The 13,589-nt window shown below is 42.7% G+C and overlaps 1 long non-coding RNA gene across 1 annotated transcript in view; it reads right to left on the reverse strand.

The window, feature by feature from the left end:
* The window catches only part of LOC115082269, a 50,692-nt gene extending 37,418 nt beyond the window's left edge, over positions 1 to 13,274 (reverse strand). The window contains exon 1 of the long non-coding RNA XR_003854116.1: positions 12,402 to 13,274. This is a non-coding gene — a long non-coding RNA (uncharacterized LOC115082269). The remainder of the gene's footprint in view (positions 1 to 12,401) is intronic.
* Positions 13,275 to 13,589: the final 315 nt, after the last annotated feature.

Raw genomic sequence — 13,589 nt, forward strand, 5'->3', positions numbered from 1 at the left:
CTTTATGCTCACTTTGAATTTTTAATCACTCTTTTCAGGTATGTTAAGACTGGGGACAATTTTAAAATTAACTGTGGATCTACAAGCAGGGGGAATGTGTGTACTTTATACTCACATTCTTTACAGCTAAAAGCACAAAATCTGCATGTTAAAGAGGCAATCTACAGCCAGCAGGTCATATCCAGTTCATGGGAGGCTTTGATCTGGCTTGCAACAGCAAGACTGCCCCCGAAACACAGTGGCAACAGCATGTCCCTGCTGCCCGAAAGGGACATCCACATCTGGAAGTGGTGTCGCCACTTGACTCTCAGGCAGTTGTAACTCCTCAAACTGGAATGAAACTCAGGAGGGACCTTCATTGGCTCCATCCCCTCCCCCACACACCTGAACTGGGCCCTCAGTGCAGCCATTGGGTCCAAAAGATTTCTCCCACCCGTGCTTTGGAGAAACTGTCAGCCTTTTATGGGCTGAAAGTGGCACCTCATTTGCACTGCCATTGGTTGGCAGGTGAAGAAAAGTCAAATAACCTCTTTTTCTTTTATTTTTGCATTGAAAAAGGAGAAATCATTATGTACTATAGAAACATAGAAATGACGGCAGAAGAAGACCAAACGGCCCATCCAGTCTGCCCAGCAAGCTTCACACATTTTTTCTCTCATACTTATCTGTTTCTCTTAGCTCTTGGTTCTATTTCCCTTCCACCCCCACCATTGAAATATCTAGCTTGATTAGTTAGGGGTAGTAGGGGTAGTAACCGCCGCAATAAGCAAGCTACACCCATGCTTATTTGTTTTACCCAGACTCTGTTATACAGTCCTTATTGGTTGTTTTTCTTCTCCCCTGCTGTTGAAGCAGGGGAGAAGAAAAAGAGATATTTACTTTTGATTCTAGATTTTCAAAATCGTGCCTGCTCATGTACATTTTTTTGAAGGTTAGAGTCCAAGTTTCTATCCGAGCACTAATATTGAAAGTGTACCTGCAGGGTCAGCCTGGTGGCTGAGCAGCAGTCCCTTTTCTTCCTGCTAGACCTGCTTGGGTTTTCCCCATTCCTTAGCTTTCAGAGACAGAGGTCACACCCCACTTATGATGTTACTCTTTTGCATAAAAGGGAAAGTAGGCAGAGGTAGCTGCAAACATGGGTAGAATAACTCATTGTTTACTCCCAGATTCATCAGTTGCACCCTGGCTGGTGGAGTTTACTAGCTTCTGGGATAACAACCTCTCAGGGTTGATTTTCCCAGTGCAGCTGTCTCCCAGAGATTTCTTTCTGGCTGTAGGTACCTAGGGCTTGGATCCTTGTTTGCGAGGGTCTGAGAATCCCTCCTAGGTTGACTTCCTTCCCTAGTAAGTGGTGATCCTGAGGGACCTGCCTTTATCAAAAAGAGTTTTGTTCTGGGGCTTGAGCTCTCTCACGCTCGCTGTCTCTGACTCCCTGCCCCCGTTTTTTGGTTGTTGAGTGTTCTGCTTTGCTCAGACTGAGATGAATACAACTAAGTAAAAGCAAGAGTTTTTCTACACCATATGAGCGAGGACTTCAGTGGTCTAAAGCACAGCAGCATTGAGCAGCGGTATTAGGTAGGTGGTGAGTAAGCCAGAGGGTGAAGCACATGAAAAGGAAGAGAGTGTAGGCCGCACCGAGCCGCAGCAGGGGTTAAGGCAGGCCTGTACACCAGCGGTAGCACCGCATTGTGCAAAAAAAAAAAATGCAGTTGCTAGAATAGCTAACTATTGGCAGTGTGCTTGAACGGCACAGTGAAAACCTTGCTACAATTATTTAGAAATGCTAAAGCTATCTGGGCAGAGGATTTGGAGCTGGGATTTGTGGGGATTCTCTATATAAGTACAATTTGTGCTGGATACAGTGAGACGCTAACAGCTGAAAACATACTCTGTGGCTGCAGGTGCAGCTCCTTGGCACTTGGAAGGTGCCCAGTAAGGTAGGCTCCTTCTGCCCATCTTGTGATGGCAAACCGGATGTGGACACCTGGGAAGGGCATAACTGTATCTCTTCTCATGTAGGGGAAGAGCTTCGGGAGGGGTGAAACATCAGCTATGGATGGATGCTGCTTCCCTTACCCTAGGGAAAAAAGGTCTCATTCCAGGACAAGTAGACTCGGTAGCTCCTCTTGTGGAAGGGGAAACTGAAGCAGCCCAAAGGAACAGTATGATAGACTCATAGCAGGGCTTTGTTCTAGAATCAGCTTAGGGATACGGCAGGAGTTCACCCTAGAGGGTTTTCCCCTGATTTTGTCCTCGTAATATACCAGGCTTTCTGTGCTATGTAGAAGATGGGCTTTATGGCAAGTGCAAAATCCCTAGACCATGGATCTTTGGGGAACAGACTGCTCACAGGAGACATGGAAGTGGAGGGATTTGCCTGGTATGACCACCGCGCCAGACTCCAGGAGAAGGATGACTGGCAGTCAGATCTGCGCCGCGTGTACCCAGGAGTTCTCAGGAAGGACAGTGTTCTTTGAGGAAGAACTTGCAGACTTCATCACCAGCATTCAGACAGCCTTGAAAACAGCAAACACTAAAACAGAGGACATGTCGGAGGGCAACCTATATCTTACAGGTCATTAGTAAGCCCACAAGAACTATTTCATTAAATGAGGTCCTAAGATGGATGGTACTGTCAGAATGGAACTTCTCTCAGGGCGGCTCAAAGGTGGCAGGATAATGGAGTGATTATATCCTCTCCCTGAGGATGAGAAGAATTAGCTGCTGCGCGTCCCAAGAGTGGACATGCTCATGTCAGCTATGGCTTGCAAAACCACCATCCCATAGAGGAAGGTGCCCTTCCTTCCTGGGGGCCTTGAGGGACCCCAGGAAGGAAGACAGAGGTGGTTCTAAAGCAGGCCTTCGCCACAGTGGACATGACAATTCAGGACTCTATTTTCTGGAGTTATTAGCTCAAGCTACCCTAAGCTGTGTTCAACAATACCAGAGAATTGGCGGTAGCCTTTTTGGCACATATATTGTATGACCTGGTCAAGTTATCCTGAAGGTCGATTGCCTTTGAGATGGCAATTAGAAGACTACTGTGGCTCCATAATTGGGCAGCGGACTCAGCATCTAAGGCATGTCTGTGAAAGCTCCCGTTTGGGAGCGGAGAGGGGGCTCCTTGTTGGTGAAGTTAGAGAATCTAGTAAAGGACTTAGGCAAAACCAAGCCACAAAGGCAGGCAGAGGAAAGAGGTCATTTGAACATGTGAGGACTTAGAAAACCTTCAAAAAAGAACTAGGATGTTCACCAAAGCCTACCAACAGCCAATGACTCTGTTATAACTTCCTCCCTACCGACCCATATAAACATGTAGAACCAATCCAAAGCACGTAATTTAACCTGTACAGTTCAACAACCGAACTATCTTATAACGCCTACAATAAATATTTTAACAAGCACGTGAATTTTTAAACATCCTGTTAAACATCAAAACAGTAAATCGTTGTGATGGCGAAACCGAACGACGGTATATAAAACTCGATAAATAAATAAAAATAAAATAAAAAAGTACCAGCATAAGGGCAAGGAGGCTGGGTCGGTAATGTCACAGGTATCTAGAGGGAGATTCTAGTCCTTTTGTAGGGCCAAGAGGCTGAGGACCAACCCACCTGAAGCTGTGGATGGTAGCTACTCTGCCCAATAAAATATTCTAAGCCCCTCCGCTAGTAAGTCAAGGCAGCAATTTAACTCTACTTTCCTTGGAAGTGGCCCATATTTTAGTGAGCCAATGTTTTCCAAATATAACTTTAAAGGTGTACTTGCACAATGATGCCACCCCAGCTCCAGATTTATTTTTTATTTTCCCCCATGTTTGGCAGTTCAGAGTGTTTGTAGTAGAAGCATCCCTGCAAAGGATACAGGACTTAAAGCAATAATTCCAATCCTGCCACCAGGAAAGGGATAGAGTGTGTGTTCACTTTACTTTGTGGGGCCAAGGAAGGGCAAAGATGATGTGCCCATACTAGATTTAAGAGGAATGAGCAGGGACTTCAGGGTGCCTCATTTCAGACTGAGGACCCTTGTTATGGTTCTATAAATAAATGCTTAAACACTGGCATCTTAAGAAAGAACTTTATTTTAGATAAAATATGTAATATTTCAGGAGAGTGTGAGATTGTTTTGAATTGACTTGCTAGTAGTCTCAGAGAGCACTGCCAGATTAAATACACACCAAATTAAATAGATAGCCACATCCAATTTACACACCAATAAGCTAGTTTGTTTGCATAACATTTTCCTAATTGGTTGGAATTATAATTTTATCTCATGACTGGTAAAAGAAAATCTGAACACATTACACCTGTTCTCAACCAATTACAGTGGCTCCCAATAGAGAAAAGAATAGAATTCAAAGTTCTCTCAATACTTCATAAAGCAATTTATAAAGCAGACTACACTGCCTTTGATGACATCATACATATCCATTGTTCTCTGCGCACAAGAACAACTAGTAAACTTCAACTAGTGATTCCATCACTTCCACATGCCAAACTGTCTTCCACCAGAAACAGAGCCATTTCCATCATTGGCCCAAAGTTATGGAATTCGTTACCTCATTACCTAACCGTTCAAGAAAACATAAAATCTTTTAAAAAAGACCTAAAAGCCTGGCTACTCAGCCAAACTATTAATGACAGCACGCACAATGATCTTAAAATATAATCCCATAGCCTTCTAACATTCAATCTCCCCCTATGACAATCTCTCCTGCTTTCAAGCTACAGATGTCTCCTTTTATGATTTGAACTCAGATATTTCAATGTACCTATCCTTTTGTATATCTTGTTTTGTTTATACTACATTATATGCCAGTTCTCAGTTTATTGTTAAAATTACATTTTAAATTTTTTAATGTAACAGGTTGTTATAAATGTAAACCGGAGTGAAGGCAACTCTGCTATACCTCAGTATATAAAAAAATGCTAAATAAATAAAATGTAAAGGCAGGAACGATTTGTCATATTGAACTCAACATACTTTTTAGCTTTTGGCCTACATTCTAGCATTTCAACTTATTCTGGCATGCCAACAATCTTGAATAGTTTTACAACTCTATTTAGAGCAGTTTCACAGTGCAGTAATGATTTTTCTACTCAATTAGTTTGGTTTCATAGAAAAAACCTTTTCAAAGCACCCTAATATACACTGTTAAGTAGTCAGGATGGGGAGAAAAAGAGGTTACCTGGTATCAGAGCATCACCCCATAGGGAAAGCAGAGTAATGACCGCCCAAGGGACACTCTGATCTCTGGCCATACTGGCCCATCTAAGCTGGGCTAAAAGAGGCAGCACTAGAACTATTGAACAAAGCACAATCGAGGGTCATCAGAATACTACAGAGGATTCTCTGGCCAAGATTAAAGACTATGCGTGGCCCAAGAATAGACATGTGTTAACCCAGTCTGGGTCCCAGTTAGCAGTATGACATCTGGTAGGAAGAGAAGATATTTGTAAGGATCTTGTCAGGAGGTGCAGGCCAGACCTAGAAGTCAGTCATTGCAATGTGGAATCCAAGGATACAGTGACCTGCTTCCATCTGATACACAAGGTCAGTCTTCGGTTAATATTCTCATCTTGGTGACTGATACGTAAGGAAGGATAAAGAAGATAAGGCCACCTATAAAAATGATGGCGGCAACACTGGTCTGACCAAGAAGAAGGCCTGATAAGACAGTGTGTGGCAACCCTGAGAACAGGGGTAGCCAGGACAGGGCCTGGTACAGACAGGAGAACCTTCTCCATCTTTGGGATATGGTCTGGCTCTTGAGAAGGTACGACTTCAAAACAGGATACTCGCAAGAAATATCCATACTAGCCACAATGCTGAAAGCATGTAAAAACTTAATCTCCTTAGCCTATGTCAGAATCTGGAGGTTGTTTGAGGTGGACTGTCAAGAGAATGGAATCTGACCATGGAAAATGGATGTATTGCAAATCTTGGACCTTCTACAGAAAGGCTTGGACAAGGGCCTAGCCCTCAATTCTCTTTCTCTCTTTCTCTCTCCATGCTCCCTCTTTGCCCTCCCCTGAGGAGGGGATGATCTCAAGCGATCATAAAAAATGTAATAAGAACTGAAAGAAAGGGCATACTTGAGATTTCTTGTCTGATTGCTCTGACTGAGGCTGCTGACCAGGGCCACTGACTACTCCCCCTTTTATGCAAAAGACTGATTGCATAAGGGGTGTGTGATCTCTGTGACTGGCAGCTGAGGAATGAGGAAATCCAAAGGGTAATGGATTGGTCTAGCAGGACACGAGGAAAGAAAATTATCAGATAAAAACACTTTTACCATACTACATACTGCCATTAAAAGGACTTGAGTTCAGTAAGCTATTGACAGCCAGAAAGAATAGTCAGGAAAATACAATTGAACAGATAGCATCAACCTTTCAGATATTTATTATATACAATCTTATCTCTATCACAATACAAAACAGTTCAGAATATTTACATTCATCAAACAGGTAGTATGAAAACAGTCAAATTCTTCATTTTCATGTACTGCCAAATGTACAGTACACAGAAGGAACAATAAATTGTAGAAGCCCTCATAAAACAAATCTCAAAAAATATTTAGTTTGCAATCTCCTGAAAAAAGTAGTTTTTCTCCCCACAATCAGAACTGAAAGAGGTGATCCTGTTTTTAGTTGTCATGTCCATAAAATGTATTTCCAGTCTCTTTAAATAATTTAAAAAAAAATCCGATGATAAGGGATTGAAATAGTAAATGACATTGTCAGGATGATCTTAGCATCCATAATTTATTTATATTTTTAAAATTCCTCCATTTTACCAATAAAAATATAAGTATTGCCAAATGTACAGTACACAGTAGGAACAATAAATTGTAGAAGTCCTCATAAAACAAATCTCAAAAGAAATATTTAGTTTGCAATCTCCTGAAAAAGTAGTTTTTCTCCCCACAATCAGAACTGAAAGAGGTGATCCTGTTTTTAGTTGTCATGTCCATAAATGGGCGGATTTTAAAAGCACTGCTCGCGTAAATCTGCCCGGATTTATGCGAGCAGGGCCTTGCACGCCGGTGCGCCTATTTTCCATAGGCCGCCGGCGCGCACAGAGCCCCGGGACGTGTGTAGGTCCCGGGGTTTTTGGAAGGGGGCGTGTCAGGGGCGGGACCCGATGATGCGGCGTTTCGGGAGAGGGGCGTGGCGTTTCGGGGGCGGGAGCGTGGGCGTGGCGCCGGCCCGGGGGCGTGGTCCAGGCCTTCGGACCAGCCCCCGGGTCGGAGCACGGGGCGCGCGTAGATTTACGTCTGCTTCTCGCAGGCGTAAATCTATGGACAAAGGTAAGGGGGGGGTTTAGATAGGGCCGGGGGGGAGGGTTAGGTAGAGGAAGGGAGGGGAAGGTGAGGGGAGGGCGAAAGAGAGTTCCCTCTGAGGCCGCTCCGATTTCGGAGCGGCCTCGGAGGGAACGGTGACAGGCTGCGCGGCTCGGCACGCGCCGGCTGCCCAAATCGGCAGCCTTGCGCGCGCCGATCCAGGATTTTAGAAGATACGCGTGGCGTATCTTCTAAAATCTTTGTTTTAGAAGATATGCACCTACGCGTGGCGTATCTTCTAAAATCCTGGATCGGCGCGCGCAAGGCTGCCGATTTTGGGCAGCCGGCGCGCGCCGAGCCGCGCAGCCTGTCACCTTTCCCTCCGAGGCCGCTCCGAAATCGGAACGGCCTCAGAGGGAACTCTCTTTCGCCCTCCCCTCACCTTCCCCCCCTTCCTCTACCTAACCCTCCCCCCCGGCCCTATCTAAACCCCCCCCTTACCTTTGTCCGTAGATTTACGCCTGCGAGAAGCAGACGTAAATCTACGCGCGCCCCGTGCTCCGACCCGGGGGGCTGGTCCGAAGGCCTGGACCACGCCCCCGGGCCGACGCCATGCCCACAGCCCCGCCCCCGAAACACCACGCCCCCCCCCCGAAACGCCGCGTCATCGGGTCCCGCCCCCTGACACACCCCCTTCCAAAAACCCCGGGACCTACGCACATCTCGGGGCTCTGCGCGCGCCGGCGGCCTATGGGCCGGCGTATCTTCTAAAATCCAGCGTACTTTTGTTTGCGCCTGGTGCGCAAACAAAAGTACGCGAACGCGCTCTTTTTAAAAATCTACCCCAAAATGTATTTCCAGTCTCTTTAAATAATTAAAAAAAAAATCCGATGATAAGGGATTGAAATAGTAAATGACATTGTCAGGATGATCTTAGCATCCATAACTTGTTTATATTTTTAAAATTCTTCCATTTTACCAATAAAAATATAAGTACTGCCAAATGTACAGTACACAGTAGGAACAATAAATTGTGGAATTCCTCATAAAACAAATCTCAAAAGAAATATTTAGTTTGCAATCTCCTGAAAAAAGTAGTTTTTCTCCCCACAATCAGAACTGAAAGAGGTGATCCTGTTTTTAGTTGTCATGTCCATAAAATGTATTTCCAGTCTCTTTAAATAATTAAAAAAAATCCGATGATAAGGGATTGAAATAGTAAAGTGAAAAAGTAACTAGTGGAAGACAGAGATATAAAATTCATCCTTGGTTCCTCCACACAGTTTGTCTGCTTGTTCTTTTCTTTAGCTGTCATCAAAGAAAATGTAAATATGGTTTTATTTGCAGTTATTCCAGTATCTTTAACATTTTTTTTTTATAGTTCTTTATTTGGATGCTAAGTTAATGTTTGTTTTTGTTTTGCGCATAGTCATTTAGAAAGTAGCAGTCTCTTTTTTTGGGGGTCTAAAGACGGACTGTGGCAGACATCCCAACGAGACTCTGTTTTTTTGGGTTTTTTTTTTTTCCCTCTCACCAGTTGTTTCTGTTGAATGGTGTTACTAAGGTGACTTTGAATGAGCTGACATAACGGTGGTGATTGGAGGACGGTGGTAGGGAGCTGGTTCTTTTGAGTGCCAGCCCACGCAGGTAGGACCAGCTGCTTCCTCGGAACATCTTCTGTGGGTCTTCATACATCTGGGGTTGGCTCAACCTTGATGAGCCTGTGTTTCTTATTAACCCCGCAACAGTAGTAGCTGCAGGCGATTACAACCATCAGCAGCACAGCAACTAGGAAGAGGAATGGGAGAAGAGAGCAATTGATCAGCTTCTGTTTAACATGCAAAGAGAAACTCTGGTTTACTGGAAACAAACAGAGGTTAATTGCCATCAAAGCAGCAAGAAGAAGATGCTGCTGCCTGTGTTAACTTCATATTGGGGCATCTAGAGACAGAAATGTCTCTAGATGCCAAACACTGCACATTCTTATTCTTGTTAAATTTCTATCATCTTCTTCTTCTTCTCCCAGTTAGAACCATCCTTGTTTTATTGTAACTGATTTTTCTGCGCACTTTTATAACTTGTTATAATTTGTAAATGTATAAAATGTATACTCATGTTATATTTATGCACGTTTATAATGTATTGATCACCCCTGTTTTATGTAAACCGACATGATACGAATCTCTGTGAATGCCGGTATAGAAAACTCAAATAAATAAAATAAAAATAAATAAATGTGAGAGGATAATTTCATTTACTGCTGTCTCTGTTCAATAAACTCAAGCTGAAAGGGCTAGTGGGTGGGTGGGGGCGGAAGGGGGCAGTTTTCACACTCTCCGCATGAGCCAAATCTGTAGGTGCCTTTTTTACTCAAGGACTCTGCATCACCTTTAAGTTTGTGGGCAAGTGAGAGTCATTTTGAAATTTGTCATGGATATCAAGTACTCGACACTTGCAACTGCTCTTGGTGCCAGGTAAGAACATCTTCGGAAAATAATGCACGTAGACTTGAAAATATAATCTAAACATGCTAGTTTTCTATCCTGTCCAAACATTCTCCTCCCCTACCCCTCCAGAACACCTCCCCTAAATGAGGCTAATGGTACAAGCATTGCGGAACACTCCTTGTTCTGTTGGCCTTAATTGAAGTAGGGCAACTTGCAGATAACCAGTGTACACGTGGCAATCACTATTAGTCTGCATAAATGGCTTTGAAAGTTGCCCTCTAAAACACACAGAGTGGTGTCGGCAGCGTGTAATACACTCTGGTGCTCTTCAGGGCAGCTTTTCCTTTCTCTTTCTTTTGTGCCATTCCCACTGAACCTCGGGCATAAAATTTGGGCAGTGCCCATTGTATTGTGGATCTACCATCCATTTCTCCTTATATCACACCTGCTGTTGGTAGCCAGTTCCACAGTCCCTTTGTCTGAATTGTGGTGGGGGGAGAGGTGATAATTTTTTCTTCCATGCTAGTAACAGCCAAGTTCCACTCCACTGGAAGAGGGGCAAGATCACTAAAGTTCCTGGGAGGCTAAATGTGGAACTTAATATCCCAGGAAGCTCATAGCATTATTCAGCGGGGGAGCTTTGTTTTAGAGTTAATAAGAAAAAGGAGTTCATTAAATAAAGTCTAGACAAAATTGTAATGTGGCATAAGCAATGATGTGTATGGAGGCCTTTACTTATTTCCCTAGCAAAATCTTGTGGTCGCAATGTTAATTCACATGAATATGTAGAAATTAGGTCAACAAAATATTGAACTAACTCATTACGTCTGTGACTAGCTTTCCCGAGCTATGCTCTCCAGGCTACTGAATTAGCCCCAGATGTACTGAGTTAGTCCATTAAAATGTTTTCACCTAGAACTAGTTTGACTGTTATTTCCCAAGAACATATTCATCCATGCAGACAAATACCAAATCATATCAAAATCCAAGGCATCATCTAAACAGCAGACTTCACTGATCTATGAGAACATGTTCTGTGAACTGTTTCTTTTGAAATTAAGTATATTTAATATCTGGTCCTTGGCCTGTAGGTGGCATGTGTCCCTTTAAACCCTTTCCTTAGTATCTGGAGCACTACTTACCAATGAACAGAAGAAGAACGGTAAACGCAATAATGTTGAAGAACCCTGACTGAGGGAGTCCTGAATCTTACTCAGGAATTTCTGTCCAATCGTCTTCAGGTCTTGGGACAGGTTTTGGGAAGCCATTTCTATCCTGCTTACCAAATCTTGTATTTATTATTCTAAAGAAGAAAAGAGAGAGAGAGAGGGTGATTTGTACTACATATTAATTGCTGCTATAATGGTTGCATGAAGAACATTTAGGTGCATGAATAGGTTGTTGAATTGAAATGGACCAGTTTTATTCTGTCCTAGCAATCCAATCCTGGGCCATGGCTATGCCCCTTTTTTGTGACTGCAGTCTCCTTTTTGAAATGCAAGCTACCCTCACAAGAAAGAGACTCCTGGGGGAGAGGGTATGTTCTCATATCATTTTCTATGCAAAAATGGTGAGTAAGGATCTTGTTTCAAAACTCAGATTGCGATCACAAAAATGTGCTAAACCATCACTAAACACAAATTGGTTGATTTGTCCGTCATCGAGTTCCTTAAATCAGAATGCCTTAATGATATCAACACTGTGCTTCTGACACCACTTCGCTCACCTGCCTTTCTTCCCCACAGACAAGCACTTCATTCATTTGTATACACATCTTGAAATTAACACATGTACAGACACACAAATGCCACTAAATATTCTTGTCATATGTGTGTGTATGAATGTTACCTCCCTTCCCTCCTCCCTAGGATATCTTAATGCTTAAAGAAAGATAAAGTATGTAGGCCAACAAAAAATGTAAATCCCACATTGCAGTCATGGGAGATAGCAAACCATGTGCTGTTAGTATTCAGTCTCCCTGTAGCAAGCGCTCAGAACGTCCTCAAGTTTTCCAAGCCCAGAAGATCACTGTAACATTGAAGCAGTGGGTGTTCCCCATATCCAGGGTTAAGAACATAAGAAAATGCCATACTGGGTCAGACCAAGGGTCCATCAAGCCCAGCATCCTGTTTCCAACATTGGCCAATCCAGGCCATAAGAACCTGGCAAGTACCCAAAAACTAAGTCTATTCCATGTAACCATTGCTAATGGCAGTGGCTATTCTCTAAGTGAACTTAATAGCAGGTAATGGACTTCTCCTCCAAGAACTTATCCAATCCTTTTTTAAACACAGTTATACTAACTGCACTAACCACATCCTCTGGCAACAAATTCCAGAGTTTAATTGTGCGTTGAGTAAAAAGAACTTTCTCCAATTAGTTTTAAATGTGCTACTTGCTAACTTCATGAAATGCCCCCTAGTCCTCCTATTATCCGAAAGTGTAAATAACTGATTCACATCTACTCGTTCTAGACCTCTCATGATCTTAAAGACCTCTATCATATCCCCCCTCAGTCGTCTCTTTTCCAAGGTGAACAGCCCTAACCTCTTTAGTCTTTCCTCATAGGGGAGCTGTTCCATTCCCCTTATCATTTTGGTTGCCCTTCTCTGTACCTTCTCCATCGCAACCAGAATTGTACAAAAAGCCTAGAAAACTTGATAAATTACCATTTTAGTCGTACACTGAAACTGCTGAGAGCTGACAGCGACCCGAGGTATTTTCTTCCACCTAAAAGCAGAGCTGCTTCTTTTTCTTTTTCAAATGTTAAACACCTTCTTTCTTCTATCCACACTGGCAAAAAGCTCTTCTGACGTCCTGCTTGGAATTCTGGGCACCAACTAATAGTCACAAATTCTGAATTCTGTGCTCTAGAATATGCAGATCACTGTTAGTGAAATTTCACTCCAGCAGGCTGACATAGACGTTGAAGCTCCTTTACCAACTATAGACAGCATATCATCTGACTAAATATTTTACCAACTTCAACATTTGTCCTAAGCGGATCACAAAAAAAATGAAACCTCAGATTTACATAGCGTAAACATCATAAAGCAATATCAAATTTAAGGCATTACATTATGACAGTAGGAGTTAAAAGTGCAGCAGTTTTTGAAAAGGCTGGACACTGTGATCCTGAGATCACTCAAGCAAGGGGGGAAATGCTTAAATAATTAGATTTTATATCGAAACATTGACTGAAAGTTTGTACAGATTGGTATGTTTTTTGGCTTCCAAGTCTGAAGAATTCAGAATTTCTTTTCCATATTTTGATATGTTGAAATCTGGATTTCCCTTTTAAATAGGATACCTAATGTGTTCTCTTCATAGCTGTGCAGATTTTTTTTTTGTAGTGCATCAGAAACTATGCCAATTTTTCTAATGTACAAGTTTAAGGGGGTGGATAAATCAGTGGAAGTTAACACTTGGCCTGCCAGACAACCTTCAAGTTTTCTGTCATCTCTAATCTAACCAAATTGGTAGTGCAGTAATAATGGGAGATTTCAATTACCCCAATATTGACTGGGTAAATGTAACATCAGGACATGCTAGAGAGAGAAAGTTCCTGGATGGAATAAATGGCAATATTATGGAACAATTGGTTCTGGAACTGATGAGAGAGGGAGCAATTTTAGATCTAATTCTTAATGGAGCACAGGATTTGGTGAGAGAGGTAATGGTGCTGGGGCCAGTTGGCAATAGTAATCATAATATGATCAAATTTGAATTAATGACAGGAAGGGGGATAGTAAGTAAATCTACGGCTCTAGCGCTAAACTTTCAAAAGGGAAACTGATAAAATGAGAAAAATAGAAAAAAACTGAAAGGAACAGCTACAAAGGTAAAAAGTGTGCAAG

The sequence above is a fragment of the Rhinatrema bivittatum genome, unplaced genomic scaffold, assembly GCF_901001135.1.
Source record: "Rhinatrema bivittatum unplaced genomic scaffold, aRhiBiv1.1, whole genome shotgun sequence".
Classification (NCBI taxonomy): Eukaryota; Metazoa; Chordata; class Amphibia; order Gymnophiona; family Rhinatrematidae; genus Rhinatrema; species Rhinatrema bivittatum.